This window comes from Macrobrachium rosenbergii, chromosome 53 (genome assembly GCF_040412425.1).
Source record: "Macrobrachium rosenbergii isolate ZJJX-2024 chromosome 53, ASM4041242v1, whole genome shotgun sequence".
Classification (NCBI taxonomy): Eukaryota; Metazoa; Arthropoda; class Malacostraca; order Decapoda; family Palaemonidae; genus Macrobrachium; species Macrobrachium rosenbergii.
The window spans coordinates 19,872,824-19,894,519 of NC_089793.1; positions in this window are offsets into that span (position 1 = coordinate 19,872,824).

Genomic DNA, 21,696 nt, shown 5'->3' on the forward strand with positions numbered 1-21,696 from the left:
ATATATATATATATATATATATATATATATATATTTATAACATTCCCCCTTGGATTGAGTGGCTGCAATGCAGAAGGTGCTACCCTTCTGTTTCTAAGCGTTCACATATCGGATGACGTTGCTAGCCCCTTGCCCTGACCACTGGATGTTCAATGAACCCCATGTACTGACGGAGGAGGGGCATATTGACCGTCACCCATTCCAGTTAATCCCAACCTCATTGTCGCTAAATTTTGTTGAATTGAATTAAATACAGAATTTAGGCCAAAGGCCAAGCACTGGGACCAATGAGGTTATTGAGCTCTGAAACGGAAATTGACAGTAAAAGATTAAAAGGTGTAACGGGAGGAAAACCTCGCAGTTGCACTATGAATCAACTGGTAGAGAGGGTGGAAAGCAAGATGGAAGAAAGGGAATATGAAAGGAGTACAGAAAAAGGAACGAAAGGGGTTGCAGCTAGGGGCCGAAAGCACGCTGCAAAGAAAATTAAGTAATGCCTACAGTGCCCCGCACGTGGTGCCCCCGTAGCTCTCAGTTTATTATTATTATTATTATTATTTTGCTTCCGGGGTGCATATCGTTACGTAACATTGTGGTATAAGAATACAAATATAAGCACAAACGTGCTTGCATTTACGAAGAGGTAACTTTGCCCATATGAAAGCATCAAAACATTATTTCAAATCTATCTCAAGCTGTATTTGACATATAATGTAGGGGGAAACCAGAAATTTCTTTTTTTTGTTTTTTTAGCTGATCACCTGATGACCACGCGAAATTGCTCGTGCTGATGAAGATGAGAAAGCATTGTGCAAGAGGAAAAGAAGGCTCTGGAAAAACCAAAGAGAAGAGGATTTAAAGTGTGCTACAAAGATGTCCTCTTGATCCCGCTGCAGAGTACACAACTTGATGAGTGAGTGCATATGAATACCAAGTTTTACCACACACATCCCCCCTCCCTCTGTCGTAACTTTTTAGTTGTCAATACTAATTTTAAACTTTCTTCTTGTAAAGACAGCTGCTTTTTCAAGCATACGCCTACATTTACTGTTTCTCCTTTGAGTTTTCAAGTCACTCGATCCACAGATCACCCGCAGGCATAACACAACTCTGTTAACCACTTTTGCACATGAGCATTCCGAGACAACACCACTGTCTATGAGCCACTTTTGCATCTGAGCAAACAAAAATAACACAACAGACTATGAAATTTTTTACACTGGAGCAATCAGAGATGTCTCACACTGTCCGTGAACCGCCTTTGCCCGTGAGCAATACAAAGCAACAATACACAACAAACTGTAAACATATTTTGCATCACAGCAATCGCAGACTCAACCCACTACTGTCTGTGAGCCACTTTTGCACCTGAACAGTGAGAGATAAAACCCATCAGTGTCTGTAAGCCACCTGAATTCATGATCAATCAGAAATAGCACACTACAGACTGCAAACATATTTTGTAATTGAGCAATCAAAGGAGTAAAACACCTGTCTGTGGACCACTTTTGTACCTGAACAGTGAGAGATAAAACCCAACAGTCTGTAAGCCACTTTTACACATGAGCAATCAGAAATAGCATGCTACAGACTGCAAACATATTTTATAATTGAGCAATCAAAGATGGAAAATACCTTTGTCAGTGGACCACTTTTGCACGTGCGCAGTCAGGCATAACACCTCTGCCTGTGAACATCATTTGAACCTGAGTAATCAGAGACATAACATGCCACTGTCTGTGAACCTCTTGCATATGAAAAGTTACTCTTCCTCTATTTGGTTCTGCTCTCTCCACATCACGCCGATATTCATGCTATCATAAGTTTTCTGTTGTTTATTGCATACAACATAAATATTAGCTATGTTCTTTTAATGTCAAAGTTCTTGCGAGTTCATATTATGAAACCTGTTCATAAGAAACAAGCCCACAGAAAGAATATGGTGTTCATTAGGAAGAAGTAAGAGGAGGTAAGGGGAAATACTCAAAGAAGCGATCTCACTAATTAAAAAATAAAAAAAATAAATTAATAAATTTATAAATAATAAATTAATCAACAGACGAAAATGTATTTAAATGCAAGGAGAATAGTATTAGGGTAGTAATGCACTGCATTTTCTCTTGAACTTCTAAAAGTTCCAATTGCACGACGTCCTCTGGGAGGCTGTTCCACAGTCACATCAAGTACTTTGATTACACATCCATCCGTTGTACGTAGTTACACTACCCTTCCCAGATAATTACTTACACATCAATTCCGAGAACATCTGTATTATTCATTTTCCCTCTCTCTTGCGCCATCTGCATTAGATCCTTTATTCTACTGCTCATTTGCTTTGCAATCATTTTCCTACCGAAACTTCATTCCTTCAAGTTCAAGTTTACATTCACTTTATGCAGTTCTCTTTCCTTTTCTTCTCTCACTTTTCCTCCTCATTTCTCTGCTTCTCCTATTACGAACCCCATTGTATGTTGCATCTTCTACTTCCTTTCTCACACTAATCCTGTTATTCAACTATTTTTCAACAAATTTCTTCATTTTCTCGTCCTACTTCAGTATATTCAAGCATGCCTTGATGTTCTACCGTCAGATGTATATATAGAACTCGGGACTTAATTATGGACAAGCCATCTACCTTTATGAAAAGCAAATAATCCTTCGAGACAACAGTATTAGCCTATGTGAAAATATGAGAGAGATAAAATGTGTTGAATGATCGTTCTTTATATTTTTTATGGGCTAATACTTTATGAGTCTGTTGCCTAGACGGTTTATAAAAGGCCTGGTAACCAAGCAGAGATATATTACAACTAAAGGTTTCACATTTAGTTTTGATTCTGATATTAAATTGCAAATTAGTTCTTTATCTCAGTAGCGTCCGTTGGATCCCAGCCAGTACCGTAAACAATAGGCTTTTCTACCTTGTCCGACTTAAGTAAGTTGCAAACCCGATCTGAAGCCGAAGCCTTTTCATTAATAAATGCAAAGTATTTAATGAGTTCAACCCCTGCCTCCTATGGCTATATGAGGGAGAAATTATTAGGCAAATTTATGGAACCTGACTGCGAACTGGCCGTATCCTTTAAGGATGTATGTTTCTCCGATCATTTAGCTGATCACGGCTGGTCTTTACAGTGCCCCTCTTAGCGTTTATTGATGTTAGCTTTGTACCAGAGGCTGACTCTAAATAATTAAGAGGGAAGGGTGCAGCGGAGGCGTCGTAACCTCCGCGTAATTTATGGCGGTTGCAACCACACGCCCTTAAATCGCTTTCTTCTGTCCCACTGCAACCACGAAGACTTCAAGGGATGCAGTCCCTAAGAGTGTTTATTATCTCTTCTTTTTTGAGTCGACATAAACGCTATCGTCGGTACATCTGAAAGTTGCGTTGCGAGTGGCCGGGGCGAAACCTGGCTCTGAAAGGATCCGATAATGACGCCATAAAGCCTTCTGAAATAGGATTACTCCTTTTTTTTAGTTATCTATTTTTTTTTTTTTGCATTGTTTTCGCGTAACGTGGATTAGGTATGGATATCCTCCGCGGTTTTTATTTCTTATGCTATTCTCGCTTTTTGTGATTGGTAGTTCAGATTGGTTTTACGAATGCAAAGGAACACTATCTTCTGAATTTGTTCGTTTATAGGTACCTAATGTTGTAAAGGCTGATGTATGTTCTTGATTTTTATTATTATTATCTTTTTTTTTATCTTGAGAGTGGGCTGACTAGTTGTTGCGCTTAAAAATCACTTTGATTGCCACACTGGAATTGGTTTGTTTTTCGTAATCGTAGTTTAGAAGAATAGCTTTCTTGAGAGTCTTAGTTCGCTAAATAAAACAGTAAGTAAATAAATGAGTGAATAATTAAATAAACAAATAAATAAAAAATAGGTAAGTAGTTTTTTTAAATTGTGAGGTAAATAACCAACCGATGTGGGAATTCAGAAAATTTTTACCATTTGAGAGAGAGAGAGAGAGAGAGAGAGAGAGAGAGAGATTCTTGAGAGTCTTAGTTCGGTAAATAAAACAGTAAGTAAATAAATGAGTGAATAATTAAATAAACAAATAAATAAAAAAATAGGTAAGTAGTTTTTTTTTAAATTGTGAGGTAAATAACCAACCGACGTGGGAATTCAGAAGAATTTTTTTACCATTTGAGAGAGAGAGAGAGAGAGAGAGAGAGAGAGAGAGAGAGAGCTGGAAATGTTATCCACAGGAGACAGCATCGATTCGACAATTAATCATGGATGAAGTTCCTTTATACCCTTAAAATACCCTTAGAAGACCTGAACCTCATCGTTGAAATAACAAAATTACAAATTACAAGTAGTTACAAATTACAAGTAGCTATAAACAGTCTTCAAATAACCTTTCAGATACTTTGGCCACGAAAGTTTTGCCCATACGCTGGAATTAGAGATTGCGTTCCTCGACCTGACTTACTGCACTGGCTCTATAAAATTATGGCTGTTTTGATAGCACATTTTCAAAGTCGTAAACCATAAATGAATTTATACAAGCTCTCGCCTTTCATCTTAACATCAGCGCTGTAGGAAGACTTTCTAACTAAACGTTCAGTACCCAATCCTTAACGCAGGATTCCTTATCAGGGGTTGATGACTTCCCCCGATTAGGGATTGGGTATCTGCAAAAACAGCAAGATATTTATTTTGGGATGCAAGCGGTATTTTGACGGAAATTGTTGATGCTTGAATGCAAATTTAAATATATGGGAATCATGCCCCGCCGCTCACTGATGGCTCGGATTGCACCACTGCAAAAAATCCGGCAGCCCGTCAACCTAGCGGTCCGAAAAAACCCGAGAGGTTCCTTAGGAGAATAGGTACCAGCCCTCAGGCTGGGTAGTTAAACAGTGGGCCTAGCGACACATTGGCCACGTGTCATAGGCACTGGGGCCCGTCCCCCAATGGCTGTTGGTCTAAGAAACAGGAGATCAGCGCCTGCCCTGTGAGCCTACAGAAACCCAGGAGGACTTTGCCTTTAACTTGCATTCATACACTTGCTTACCTAAGAGAATTTTTAATATCACTATTGACTGTTTACCAGTTATTGGTGAAAATACGAAACATAATCTTTGTAATTATGAAGTTGGCACCGAGTGCTTGTAAATAAGTTCTGAACATAACTGACTGCTCTTTCTAGCGCTATATCTGTGACTGCAACACTGTTCAATAAATCAGCGATTAATGCGATACGCTCTGGATGACATGCCTTTGGTGTAAACGGTCATAACATAAGATCTGTAGAGAAATACTAATTCCACTGCTTATTTTTTTCTTTTAGGAAAACCTGTTTCCACCCCAAAAACTGAAGTGAGTGAGAGTGGCAAAAGAAGTACACGCAATGAAAATCTACATGATTCTGGTATTGAAACATTAAACCTAAATATGCGTTTTAGGATTAGACTTCTTTCCCATTGAGCAAATGATCTCTTTCCATTTCCTTTGACCTGAGCACTTTCTACAAGAAGTTTCCCTTGTTTTTTCCGGGTCCTTGTAGTATTAGGTTTTTGGTCACTTCTCTCTACCGAATACTACCTGACTTCCTCTGCTCCCCTCCTGATCACACGGCTAAACCATTTCAGTCTTCAAACTTTAGAACGTCACTCTGTCTGCTGCAAATTTATCTGTGAGGTGAGCTTTCCACGGCATTCCCGCCAGGCTGCCCAAATGGTGCAGGTTTAGCCGGCCTTATGCCAGCTTGGGCCCCTGCAAAACGCACGCCTGCAGGTGATGTAAAGATACTAAAGCAAATGCGAAGCCTGGTGTAGATACCCGGCTTTGGTCCAACCGACCGAAGAGAGAGAGAGAGAGAGAGAGAGAGAGAGAGAGAGAAACACGCTGCCAGACCATACGTTTTTCCATGCGACTATTACGTCCATTCAACCAATTAGGATTCGAGCCATGAATATTTCCTGCCCTTGGCTTACAGCATTTAATGTGCCTGAACGGATTTTATACGATAATAAATGGTTTGACCTGTTTTCCTTGGCTTTACAACTTTCTTATCGCCCTTCATACGAGAAGTAAGGAAATCATGCAGCAATATAGAACGTATATTGGCCGCTGACAATAGTGTAGTAACAGCGCTAATTTTCAAATAAGGTATTCCAGGAAAGTTAAATATAAAATTTGAACTATTTAGGTTTTTCAGTTACTTGATACGTATCGCCTCAGACCAAACTATTTTCTATTCTCAGTTTCAAATAATTCCTGTGTATGACACTGTGAGATTTTTAAGGCAAAGCTGATAACAGATGCATTTTAGTGTTGATCACACCTGTCAGAGCATTCAGGGAATTCAACGATAAATGGGTCATTAACTTATAGTTTCTTTTTCAAATTTTGCTCTGTGCCAATTTACTCTATTATCTATTGCAATGTTAAGCAGAGGTATGGAATGAGTTTTCCTCTTGAAGGTATTTTTTCATATATGGAGTTGCCATACATATATTTCTGCATGCCGTCAGAAATGGAAACAAACAAATAAAACTAAGTTCGTTCATGAGACAATGGTTTTCAGAAAAAAAAATGTAAATAAGTAAAAATACCATACAGCATTCCCGCTTATACACGAGTTTTAATTTTTTTTTTGTGGGGGGGGAGTAAATGATTGAAAAAAACTATACTAAAATTTGCAATGTTTAATAAGGTCAGATTTTGGTGTACAAGAAAAACTTGTGTTCGATGGCTGTTGAATTTGTATGTGTGTTTTTTTTTTTAAGAAATAATTAAAAAACGTTTCAATTGTTTATCAGTGAATTGCCTACATTTCTATTTGTCAGACTTTGATGTTTGTCATCTTCCTGAAAATGAAAATCCCGTGCATTTCTAGTCTCTTCCAACAAAAAATTATGAGTATTTTTCTCTCTCTCTCTCTCTCATTATTTCCTGCCGGATAAAACTCCAAAGTCGCCAACAACACTGAGCAACAGATAAAATGGAATCGTTTGAAAGATGATAACGTTAATCACAGACTAAATCAGTGAATGGTTCTTAATCTTTTTATTACCACGCCCCCTCTGAGAGTTGGTCCTTCCCTCCGTGGTCCCCTTGTATCTGTGAGTAAAATTCCCTCCCAGATTTAAAGGAAAATAAAAAAAAAAGAGAAAGAGAAGGGGTGTTTTTATTTCTTTGGGAATGAATTAGTGAGATATTTGACGCTGCTTCTTAGCGACTATTTCTTGAATGCGCGGGTGAATGTTAAGAGAATAACGAATATAATTAAAGAATTTTTTATTTTTTCCCTAGGGCTCGCCCCCTGCCCTGGAAATGGGGGGCGCGCCCCCAAGGTTAAGAACCACTGGACTAGAGTTTCATAATTTCAATGTCAATCGTGTCACTTAAAAGATCTGAGGTATTCTGTGACGACCTGGAATCTCTCTCTCTCTCTCTCTCTCTCTCTCTCTCTCTCTCTCTCTCTCTCTCTCTCTCTCTCTCTCTCTCTCCATAATTTCAATGTCACTCGTGTCACTTAGAAGATCTGAGGTATTCTATGACGACCTGGAATCTCTCTCTCTCTCTCTCTCTCTCTCTCTCTCTCTCTCTCTCTCTCTCTCTCTCTCTCTCCATCTTTCAGTTCTTTTGCTGTCGTGGTTTCCTTGGACTTCCAATGCATAAAAGGCAATCGTATTAGAACACGACCATTGCACAGTAGAGTATTTTTGTATAGGATTCTTAAGAAATTATTCCAGACTGATTACGAGTGTTAGAAATTTTCTTATAAGTTACGTAATGCGAGAATGGAAGAGAGAAATCTTTATCATTAAAAACTATTACGGCTTTGTTAATAGACAACTCTCTATCTATTTGTCTGTCTCTCAGTCAATTTAACTATCTATCTAAATAATCTAGACAGATAGTAGATTGTTGACGGTGTGGTATACAATTCCTTTCTGGCGATTTTGTGACAAACAAGTCAGTTTGGGATACTATCCCCATTTTTAAAACCGAGCAGTCAACTGTTTGTTCTCAGTTTTAAATCCAGTTATCGTATCTGAATCTGATTTGGCGGAAAGTGAATTTCTCGTGAAGCTCACTCGCTCACAATCAAATTTTGCTTGAAAATTTTTTAAAATTTCAAATGAGCTGCTAAATAAAACACATATTTGTTTTAATGACAATAAACAACACTTATGGTCAGGTCTCAAAATTAAGAGTTTAGATTCTTATCGATCTAGTAATAATAATACTAAAAATAATCATAATATTAGGCAGCTTTGCAACACATGTCAGGCCACCTCTTCCCAAAATTACTCTGAGTAGATCAGCATTTCATCAAATTCATGGTTCAGTAACGGATTCTTTCCCTATCCTGCTAAGTTTTGGAATTCCCTTCCTGCTTCCGTTCTTCCTGACTCTAATAACCTTCTTTAACTATTCAGTTCCATTCTATTTCCTTCTCGCTTCTTTTGTATTTTCTGGCCTGGGCATCAAAAAGACGTGTGAGAGGTTAAACAGTCGATTTTAATTTTAGCAAATGGGAATAATATATACACATGATATCTACATGCGCAAAAGTCTGCACAACTTCAACCAAGGTCGAACATCCACTCACGAAACTTCCCTTTTCCTCCCCTAAAAGACAGATTCCTATCTCTCCCAAAATTTGATCACTTGTTGCCAGTCACACCCTCACATAACCTTTCTTACAATTCTACTAACACACCTACGAAAATGCAAACAAACAAACAAACAAACCGAACTGAAAGCATTACACCCTCTCCGGGAGTAATAGAGTACACTCTAGACCTGTCCTATAATAAACGTAAGTGACAGCTTCGGCTGTGTTTACCGGGGAGCTCTAGACCAGACATCATGCAACAAACGCCACTTTCTCCATGTTCCTTTTCAACCTTCGGACGGCTACAAAACGCAGCGTGAGGGGAGGGGCTAGGTCACCTGCTTTCAGGGTGGCCGACAGGAGGAGATTTGACTGCCCTGAGACCTTGCAAGATGACGGCCAGAGTTCGTTGGTACTTTTTGAAAGATAAATAAATAGTTTCTATAAAGTTAAACCTAGCGTCATCGAGGTTTCCTTGCTTTCAGTGTTTGCTTTTATAATGTTGCCGGCTTCTGTTTAATGTCTGTTTATGGCGCTTATCTTTTGACGCGCTCATCGAAACAGCAGAGCACACTTTTTGGATTAAACTTTTAGAGTTGCTTAAAAAAATCTACATTAAACTTTTAGAATTGCTTATAAAAATCCCACTATCTCTTTAGCCTGTTCGTGATGTCATACAAATTACTATTCTGTTTCGAGTAAATTTCCCCATTTTATAAAACAATAGCATTTTTGAAAGATAAATTTCCCTAATATATAAATCAATAGCATTCTTGAAAGAGAAATTTCCCTATTTTACAAAACAATAGCATCTTTAAGTAATTCAACTTGAATATCAATGACATCACACGCCTACGAGGTTATGACGTCATTAATGACGTACTTACCGCCTCTTGCCTTTGGAGAGAAAGAAAATATTCTTTCCAACGGAAGTCCGGTTTGAGAGTTCATATCCATGTCAACATCAAATTTCGATGAACACAAATGTTCGAGAGATGTAACTTGGGCATACGTGGGGTAGATGTTTAATTACAAATGAAAGATATTTCCAACGGAAATTACTTGCTGCGATCCCACAATTAACTTCGTGAAACTGTTTCCTAAAGTTGGCTGCTTTATTTTCCTTAAACGTAACTGAGGGTTTTTTTTTTTTTTTTTTTTGAAGAAATGACTTACGTTTTGCTCATAATTATCAATGAAATGCCCGACATTTCTCCTTTGTTAAGGAATACGTTTATTTCAAATGCGTTTTTATTTTCTTTAATCTCAAATGCTCCCTCTGCTAGAAGTAAAATTCGCCCTTGGTTCTGACCTTTGTTCAGAAGTTACTATGATATTCGTAGACAAAAAAAAAATCCTTTGTTCTTTGACTAATAACTGAAATTTCTCATTAAAAACCAAGAAAAGTTTTGTTACAACTAATTCTAAATTACATATCAAAAGAATATTATGAATATACGTTAAATGACAAAGCTTTTAGATGTGAAAAGGTTAAATGATTCATCAAAGAGAACTGATATTCCTCATTCTTCAAGTTTCAAGAACAATGACTGACATTATTATATGATGAAAGGGCTAAAATATAATACTTTACACTTGCAAAATATTGCTTAAAAAATCATTTACCGGCAAAACAATCAGTTATCCCACGACTGAGAAACACATATATAATGGAGATGCATATTTAGTCATGACTGAGAATCCTACTTCTGCAAAATGAATGAATGACTGAATGGACGAATGTAGGTTATCTGGCAGCAAAAAATAACTGCTCTCAGAACACCGAGAACTATATCTCTGGAAGGAATGAAATTCCCTCGTGGAAAGGAATGATATATTTCCATCAAGAAACCCAATGTACGGTGAGAAGTAAAAAAATATATATATTTCGCTAGATAATAATTCCTAAAATTATTGCTGTAAAGCACTCCTTTGAAACGATAAAAAAATGTCCTCCTCAAGAACTATATGAATACTTCTCTCTCAGAGGGACAAAAACTTTTCCTTAAAAAGGACTGACGTGTTTCTTCAGTAATTATATTTTCTATGGCGGGAAACACATGTTTTTTCCCTTGGCCCTACAGATGCGGAAAATACAGAAAAGTAGGAAATGTGCCCAAGTCTGGGAGGAATCGATGGAAGAGCTTCCTGGGAAAGCCCGTTGTAAGAGTGAGAGAATTCGGAGACCTAAACCTCCGCCAAGGCTGAGCAATCCACCTCCCCAAAAAGGTAGAATGACATGTAGAATTTAGGCCAAAGGCCAAGCGCTGGGACCTATGAGGACATTCAGCGCTGAAAAGGAAATTGACAGTAAAAAGTTTGAAAGATGTAAGATGTAACAGGAGGAAAACCTCCAAGTTGCAATATGAATCAATTGTTAGGAGAGGGTGGAAAGTAAGTTGGAAGAGAATATGAACGAAAGTACAGCAAAATTAATGAAAGGGGTTGCAGCTAGGGGCCGAAGGGACGCTGCAAAAAACCTTAAGTAATGCCTACAGTGAACCGCATGAGGTACACTGACGGCATTACCCCATTACGAGGGACTCCCCAAGGGTCCTTCCTTCCAAAAGTTACATTCTTATCTCTCCCAAAACCTAATCATTAGTAAACAGTGTGGAAGCTTACCTCCGGTGAAATTTTCGCAAAAATCACCAAATAAGTTTTTACATAACCATGTTAACAAACCGAGACATGATCATTGTAACCTTTGCGGAAGTAATAACCATTGAAGAACTAGTGAACTGACGGGTGAACGTGATTTCATCTGATTTATGAAAATGCGGTTATAAAGCCAAGCACTGAGGCACGTCCGGCATTCAGTGCTTAAGAGAATGAAAAGAGGGAGTTGAAGTGGCTGAACAGTAAAATGGAAGAGACGACGAGGAATGAGTGTGAAGTAAAAGGCTAATAAAAAGTGGGTGCAGCTAGTGGCCGAAACGACCTGTAAACAACCTACACTAATCTGCCCTAAAACGGAAGACTGCAGTATCTGCAAAATTTTCGAAATTGAGATATGCCACCTATCGGGCACACGAAACACTAATACACAAGTTTCTGCAGTTTCAGAATGATTCTTCAATGCTTTTCCACGAGTATTTAGGGCGTCTCATTTGCAGTATCTGCAAAATCAGTAGTAAGGCCAGGGAAAACTGCAATATCTACCATTTTTCTCAGTTTTGTATTTTTGCAGATACTGCAGTCTTCCATTTTAGGGCAGTAATGTCGCCTAGAGTGCACCACATCAGGTGCACTGACGACATTAACCACCTACGGGGACGGATGTAACGAAGCAGCTTCAGAGGAAACACCTCTTCATAAAATATCTGAGTTTTATCATTTTCGTTTCATTCTTTGAAACTTCGTGAACGAAGACACGACGCTGAACAGGTTTCGCCCTCTTGGTTATTCGAAGGCGATTTGAACAGTGGGCTGAGTACGTGCCGAAATTCTCACTGAATCTATACCGGGACCTCGAATTACCTCCACCTCTGACCTCAAGATGCGTTTGGTGGATTAGGGGCGTGAGTGAAGGTAGAGGAGACACCACAAAGAGCAGATTATACGTTTGATCAATAGAGTTTGACTTTTGGGCTAATGGCGGTTGAAGGTTGATTTCATTGCTGTTAGTAATTTATCGAAAAATTCTTTTCTCTCTCTCTCTCTCTCTAACGTTTTATAATTACAGCTTCGCGAAGTATTTTTCTATCATCATGAGGATTCATTTCAAACACACACACACATACATACACACACATATATATGTATATATATATATGTGTATTATATATATATATATATGTGTGTGTATGTGTGTGTATAAATTTACTGACAGAAATAGACAATGACTACGCAAAAGAAAATGGGTCTTGTAAGAAGGCTGTGTGACTGAACTTTTTTTTCTAACACCAAACGATGATAAACATGAATCTTTTAAAAGGAAAACTTGCTGAGTGTTTCGAGAATATATTCACGTACACATGTTTCCCGTTGTCAGTTCTTGAGTGGTTGGCTAAAGTACTGGGTCTCCAAAACATATAAAGAAGCTTTCGATTACAGCATTGTTTTATGCATACATCATACATACATACATATATATATATATATATATATATATATATATATATATATATATATATATATATATATAGTTAGTGTGTGTGTGTGTGTGTGCGCGTGCGTATACAGTATAGATATATATATATAAACATATTTATATATAAATTATATATATATATATATATATATATATATGTATGTATGTATGTGTATATGTGTGTGTGCGTGTGTGTATACCACCAGAGGTAGTCATACCTTGCAGCTTTCCAGTTGACAGATAATGTAATTTTCTATATCTGTCTTAGTGCCAAACTTCAAAATTAAATGGCAATATTGGAATTCTCGAAAGCGTATCGAATTTTACGGTAAATAAATAGATTTCGTTATCTCTGAATAAATTCCTTTCTGTTCAAACAACGAAATGTCCAGTCTGCCCCACGTAATAATTCGAAATAACAATTATACCTACTTGAGAAAAATAAAACTTATACTACATGCTCAAACGAAATCATGTGAGCCGAAATTGCTGTAAACAAACAAATTATCAACGCAGACAATTTCATTTATTTTCATGGACAAAGCAGATAAATGTCTATTTTGGCCCCATGTGACGAACAATTATAATTACTTGAAAAAAATAGAACCGAAATTATCATAAACAAATTATCAACACAGGCAATTTAATTTTTTTATGAACAAAGCAAATAAATATCTATTTTGGTCCCACGTGACGAACAATTATAGCTACTTGAAAAAAAAATAGAACCGAAATTATCATAAACAAATTATCAACGCAGACAATTTCATTCTTTTTATGAACAAAGCAAATAAATATCGATTTTGGCCCCACGTGACGAACAATTCGAAATTATCATAAACAAACAAATTATCAACGCAGACAATTTCATTTTTTTCATGAACAAAGCGAATAAATGTCTATTTTGGCCCCAAGTGACGAACAATCATAGCTACGAGAAAAAAAAGAACCGAAATTATCATAAAAAATTTTCGATGCACACAATTTCATTTCCTTTTTTTTTTTATGAAGAAAGCAAATAAATGTCTAATTTGACCCCACGTAACGATTCGAAGGACGGAACAACAGTGCCGTTACTCGAGAAAGGTAAAATTCTACGTAAAATGCACAAAGGCACATAAATTATTCTGTCATCCATCCTGTGTTGGTTAATCTAACTCTTTCGAAACGATGATTTCCTGTGAGGCAAGATTTTTATCGGGTAAACTTTTCGTCTGTGTGCTTTTTTTTTTTTTTTTTTTTTGCTTAGCATTTTATGTCATTTGCTTTTCTCGGGAGTTCGATTTTTTTTAAAGTATTTGATACCGTATTTTTTTTTCATAACAGAACTTTTGAAATATGTAACGTTCTTGCCAAAACTGTTGCAACGATAATGATACTCTCCGGTGTTATGGAAAAATTTAAGAATTAATTCTACACATACTTACATTTATACAGTACAGATACATACAAACGTACATGCATACATATATATATAAATATGCATACATATATATATTATATACAATATATATATATATATATATATATATATATATATATATATATATATATATGTATGTATGTATATATACATGTATATATATGACACATATAGACATTTTTGTCTAAAAACATTAAGCTACAAATATCGTATAATATCCACTTCACTGTACTTCTCGAAATAACATAAACTGAAGGAGAATTTTATAAATAAATATTTATATATATATATATATATATATATATATATATATATATATATATATACACATATATATATATGTATATACATATACTGTACACACACACACACACATATATATATACATATATATATATATATATATATATATATATATATATATATATATATATATATATATATTCCTTTAGCTTAGTTTTAATGACGTCAGGTTTTGCACCATTTGGGCAGGATATGAGGTGCTTAAAATGGCTGCCTGGTGGTTTTCTACTGCGGCGGGTCGTAGCGAGTATGAAGACGAGTATGGGGTAGCATCTTCACCTCCAAAAAAAGACATGCCATAAACCGGATGCTTAAAGAACGGAGTAAAATAAAAGAACAAGAGTATATATACAATACGCATCCGTGCTGGATTATCTGCAAGTTTGTACATACATCACTTCCCGCAATTAAACACATCATTGTGTATTCTTAACATCTTTCAGGGATGAATAAAAAAAATGACTTTGCCGAAGACTGAACACTTGTTCTGGACTGTTTTGTTGCCATGAAAATGATCAAATGAGACATTTGACACGTACAGAATCAGTGGAAGTTTTTTCCTACGTTTCCTCCATTTTGCCAAATGCGAGATGAAAGAGAAAAAAAACTGGTTCTTAAAAACGTTCAGAAACACTTTTCTTTTTTGTGTCTTCTTCTTTACTTTTCTTCACAGTATATATATATATATATATATATATATATATATATATATATATATATAATACATATATATATATATATATATATATATATATATACATATATATATATATATATATAATATATATATATATATATATATATATATATAATATGCAAATATGCAAATAGATAGAACCCTAGAGTTTTTTGATTTTAGGCTTTTATTAAATGTGGTATTTAGAACAGTAATAATAGTCATCTTGTTTACAAGAAGAATCTAATCAATTTGATAAATACCAGGTTATAATTCCATTTTCGTGGTGTCACCTGGCTTACGTCAAACAACAAAATCCTTTTTTTTTTTTACATAAACGTGATATACATATATGGAACTAGGGGATGCTTATCGTAAAAGCGATACAAATGTTATGTGGAGAGAGCTGAGGATATTTGTCGAAGGTAATTTTTCAGACCAGTTAAAAGATTCTCATTAATGGGAGTAAAACTTCTGTTATAATATGTGGACTTAGAATGACTGACTTCGTGCAAACAAAACTGGGGTCTACAAGAAGGGATGAGTTATGTCTCCTTGACTGTTTAATATCTTTGTGTCGTGAACAACATCGGATATTGGATGAGGAGGCCAAGATGAAAAATAAAGCAAAAAATGGTGGTGAATGGGGCGAGGAATGACAGATATTCGCAGGCGACACAACGTCATTTAGAAACAGCATTGAAAAGTTACAGAAGCCTCTCAACAAATTTTGTGCTGGTAGGAGATTAATATACGCGCATGGAGGTAAACCCTGTACTCTCATTTTTCGGTTGGCAATACTTATCTTACCCATCCGGCCATCTTTTGTCTACCCAGTTTCAGAGATTGCGTCAATATTGTATCAACGTAAAATAAAGAAAAAGTTCAGAAGCCTGAGGTATTTACTTATTTAATTAGATAATTCTCGCCGATTATTTTTGGAAGGTATTGTCAGCGTCAAAATCGTTATTTCAATAACCATTTCTGTCAGGTAGCATATATTGTACAATAAGTCTGAAGAGTGAATTTCGTCTGTGTCTAAATTCAGGCCCTCAGAAAAGCCAGCGTATCAAACGAAAGAGAATGTTTACGTGCGCTAACGACAAAATTACCGTTAATTATTGCGTCGAATGTTAGGAAATAAACCTTGTAAACGCCCACAGACACTTCCCAAAACGTTACCTGCTGTCACAAAGACATGAATAATTGTCACGTAGTTGCTTAATTAACGCTGACGGATGATTACAAAGTCACTTTTCCCTACCTACGGGATTAATGATATTTTACATCTGAGATTTAGATGGTGAACTTGAAAACATTCTACAAGCACTATAAGCATTACTTAAGGTTCTTTGCAGCGTGCCTTCGGACCCTAGCTGCAACCCCTTTCGTTCCTTTTACTGTACCTCCTTTCATATTCCCTTTCTTCCATTTTACTTTCCATCCTCTCCTAACAATTGATTCACAGTGCAACTGCGAGGTTTTCCTCCTGTTACACCTTTCAAACCTTTTACTCTCAATTCCCTTTCAGCGCTGAATGACCTCATAGGTCCCAGTGCTTGGCCTCTGGCCTAAAATCTATATTCAATTCAATTCAACTAAAAGATTAGTAATGTTCTGAAACCCATGATATGACGAGTGATAATATAACATCGTAGAAGGATAATTACGTTGTCTCGCAATGGTTAAAAAAAAAAAACTATTCCAAGGTCGATAAGCTCACCCCTCAACAACATTTCATTAGAACCTACCGGTACCTTTCTTAAGTATTATGCTGCCCTAAAATGGAAGACCTGCAGTATCTGCAAAAATACAAAACTGAGAAAATTGGTAGATACTCCCTGGCCTTACTACTGATTTTGCAGTTACTGCAAATGGGACCCCCTAAATACTCGTGGAAAGCATTGCAGAATCATTTTGAAACTGCAGTAATTTCACGAGCCCAACAGGTGGCATATCTCAATTTCCAAAATTCTGCAGATACTGCTGTTTTCCATTTTAGGGCAGTAAGGAAAGGCAGTTACACTGACACGTAAACAGACAAACATACATAAGGGTTGATAAAGTTCGTTGACGCAGATAATCATCGTTTAAAATATCAAAACAAAGGATAAATATGAATTTCCGGTCGTCGTAGTTTTATGGGTCAGTAGGAGTCTTCGCGTTTTGCCTCTGTGGTGTAACTTTTGATTGGATTAGCTCATCGGGGTTTTTTTTTTTTTTTTACTTCTTTAAAAATCTTTACGGTAATTCCCGATTTTCGTGTTTTTGTTCTGCTGTACGAAAGGCTATCATCCCTTGGTTTACGTTCTGTAGCTTTTTTCTTTTTTGACGATATTTCCAACGATACTCATATGACTAAGTTGACTGTAGTTAGTCAGTAACGATATTGATAAAAAAAATCTCAGTTTTTCTAATTGTATAATTTTATACGTATGTACTTTTTGAAGTATATACTTCGCACCTTATTTTTTTAAATAATTCTTAGTGCCTCGTATTATTTATGCTCCGTTTCACTTATTATTCAATCAAATATTTACAGAATTTGTCTTACTTAGATTAATATCTAATAGTTTTATTGTCAACCTCAAGATTCATACTTTCTCTAATTTGCTTGCAACCTAACACAGTCGACTAACAACTGTTCGGTCGAGAATCACACTCAGGACCTCTCACAGATGAGGCCAGAAATACATATACACATATATATAAAAAAAAAAATATATATATATATATATATATATATGTGTGTGTGTGTGTATATATATATATATATATATATATATATATATATATATATATATATATATATATATATATATATATATATAAATGTGTGTATACGGCATTAATTGCTTTTGCTAGGCCCGTAGTTGGATCCCGGATTATTTCCATCATTCAACCCTGCTGTGAAAGGGAACAGCGAAGGAAAGTCAGGGTATGGACTTAACAACTTCATCCCAAATGATCTCCAGAAGACTACAAGGCTAACGCCCATTGGCTACAACCCCTCTAAGGATAAAAGGCTTATGGGGCGTATGTCTAAGCCACACATACCCCACCAACACCAAATTCACTTACACACAAAGGAAACTATGCAAGATAAACCCTCCTTCCCTGACAAGCATTCGAAACTTTGCCTCTTGGGTTTGGAAGTAGGGTGACAGTGACTTCATCCGCTCAGCTATCAAGAGAGTTGTTGATTATTTTTGATTCAGCTGTATATAGTCCTGTCGAATTTTCGTTCTGCTCTTACAACTGAAATCAACCCGTCTCCGTTATGATAGTCATATACATACGTTCTTAGCAAAATAGTGACTTTGACAGGATATAAGCTGGACGTTTAAAAACACTAAAGAATTTATTACTTTTTGTCAAACTGGTTATCCTGATGTTAAATTTTCAGGCGATATCTTAAACGATTTGCAAAAAAAAATTAGTTATGATATAGGTCTGTGAATTCATGATTAATTTCACTCTTTAATGAGGTTTAGTATAACAGCAATTCCAAACAGTAACAGTTAATTTACCAGTTTGTAGCGTTATTCAATGATATCGCCTCAGTCATAAAGATACATGTTTTTGATATTTATATTCACGTTTGACTTTTAAATGTAGGAGAAAAAATAAAGTGTCTGAAGTCCTGAGAATTATTTAATAAGAATACTTAACTTGTGTTTAGCAATATATCTTACGTCACATATGTTCAGCCTAAATACTGTAAATGCCTCTTTATTCAAATTGGTCTTTAATCCCACGCACAGTTATCAATAATTTTCTCCATTTTACACTCACTGACAGACATTTCTTATAGCTATATTGCCTTCATTTGACATAAATGCTTTCCAAATAAACTTTCTGGTCGATTACATAGAAAAGGTGATTAATGGTATCAATTTATGAGTTAGCCATCAGATGAATGTGTGGACACACTTGTAAAGCACTATTGAAGTTTCATATTTAGTTAGAGAACTTGAATACACCCGCCTATTATACACACACACACACACACACACACATATACATCGTATATACAGTATATGTATATGGGTGTGTGTGTGTGTAGATGTACCCCAAGAAAAGTTATACCCAGGTCTAGTTGCATATATATATATATATATATATATATATATATATATATATATATATATATATATATATACACATACATACACGTTAGCTTTTATTTTCGTTGTCTCGACATCGAGTTACAGGGTTCAGAAGATGTGTGTAAGATTTACGAAAGTACTGGGTACCGAGAAGCTCCCTTATCAAGATATCATGTGTCTGACGATGATAACTCAGTCACATGCTTATTTTCTACCTCTATGTCTCAGTTTGTGTGCTGTCCTAGTTATTAAAAGATAATTATTAAAATGTACAAATTCCTCAAGAAGGTATGGCGATAAGCTGAAATTTAGTAATTTCATGGAAAAATGATCGGTGTATGATTTTTGACAGTAAGATCGTGTGTTAAGCCTTACGGGTGAAAGATACGTTTAAAAGCATAATAAGGCTTCTAGGGAAATTACGGGCTTATTCTGAATTGAATTGAATATAGAATTAGACCAAAGGCCAAGCACTGGAACCTATGAGGTCATTCAGCGCTGAAATGGAAATTAACAGTAAAAGGTTTGAAAGGTGTAACAGGAGGAAAACCTCGCAGCTGCACTATGAATCAACTGTTAGGAGAAGTGGAAAGTAAGATGGAAGAAAGACAATATGAAAGGAGGTGCAGTAAAAGGAACGAAAGGAGTTGCAGCTAGGGGCCGACGGCACGCTACAAAGAACCTTCAATAATGCCTACAGTGCACTGAAAGGCCCACCCAGGGACTACGCTTAATCAAGCTATGTAACAACAGGACCCTCGGAACAAAACTTCTAAACATGTACACGCACGCGCGCGCAAAGATGAACAGTTGATCGATTTATGCCCTGAGTAGAGTTATCCAGTCCCCTCGCCCATACATATGATGCAATCCGCCCACTTATCTCCACCCACTTATCCCACGGCCTCATCCATTAGGGCGGTGACACCCTAATCGCTGGGTTAAATTTCCCAACACATCAGAGGCTGTTCCTTCCCACTTACCGGAATTATTTCATTTTTGTCAAATGGAAAATAAGCTTTTCTTAAGTAAATGAGTGAAGGAGACAGCTGCCCTTCCTACGCCCCCTATATCAGCACCGCTGTTCCCATAGATTCGCTGTTTTCGCAGATTTAAGGAACTGGAGCGAAGTTACAAGAAGTTTTTGTATTCTATTCGGTGACAAAAGCTTTTCTTTCGAGATGCCCAAACTGAATGATCTTTGGTGTTTGTTTCATATCTCATATTACCAACAGGAATGGAATGGAATATGAAGTTTAGGCCAAAGGCCAAGCGCTGGGACCTATGAGGTTATTCAGCGCTGGAAGGGAAATTGAGAGTAAAAGGCTACAAAGGTGTAACAGGAGGAAAACCTCGCAGCTGCACCATGAAATAATTGTTAGGAGAGGGTGGACAGCAAGATGGAAGAAAGATAATATGAATGGAGGTACAGTAAAAGGAATGAAAGAGGTTGCAGCTAGGGGAAAAGGGTCGCTGCAAAGAACCTTTAATAATTCCTACTATGATCAGTTTTCTTAATTAGCCGTCGGTCATCTTAATCTGGTGTTCATTTGTTGCCTGGTCATAAATCCAGCTGATTGCAATGATTTTGGATTATTTTTTTTTTTTTACTGTAGAGTTTATTTACTTAAGATTCATTTTTGTCTTGCCGTAAGCTTTACAATATTTGTTTTCTGATTCTACTTGCGTTGGTTTGTACAGGTGGAGTTTGTGTGATTTACTTTCCACAGTATTTCAGCATCATTATTCTTCAAGCCAACTAGGTCTTGAAATTGTAAATTAAGACTCAATAGTACTAGATTTTGAGTACGTGGAAAAAAGCAAAGATTAGAGAAAGAGGGTGTAGAAATAAGTATATATATTAAATAACAATATATGACTCGATTATATATATACATATACATGTATATATATATATATATATATATATATATATATATATATATATATATATATATATATATATATATATAATATATATAATATATATATATATAATCGAGTCGTATACTGTTATTTAATATATATACTCATTTCTACACCCTTTCTTAATCTTTGCTTTTTTCCACGAATGGGAATTGGTACTATTGAGTCTTAATATACTATTTCAAGACCTGTTGGTTTTTCCATATATATATATATATATATATATATATATATATATATATATATATATATATATATATATATATTATATATTGAGAGAGAGAGAAAGAGCCACGCTATACAATCAAACCGCCCTAATGTCTCTCTCTCTCTCTCTCTCTCTCTCTCATCAGCTGCATGCTAGCATACTTGTTAAAATTCTATATCAGGAATTATACCAGTATATCACCTGACCTGGATAGTATGTTAGTTAATGTACAGCTTCGAAAATCACGGCTATACATCAAATCTGAAATGTCAAAATAACACGAAAAAAAAGATGACCTTTAAAACCAGCGTTCACATCCAATTTGAGCCAAGGTTTACTAGGTATTTCGATCCATCGTTACTAATTGATAACCGGTGA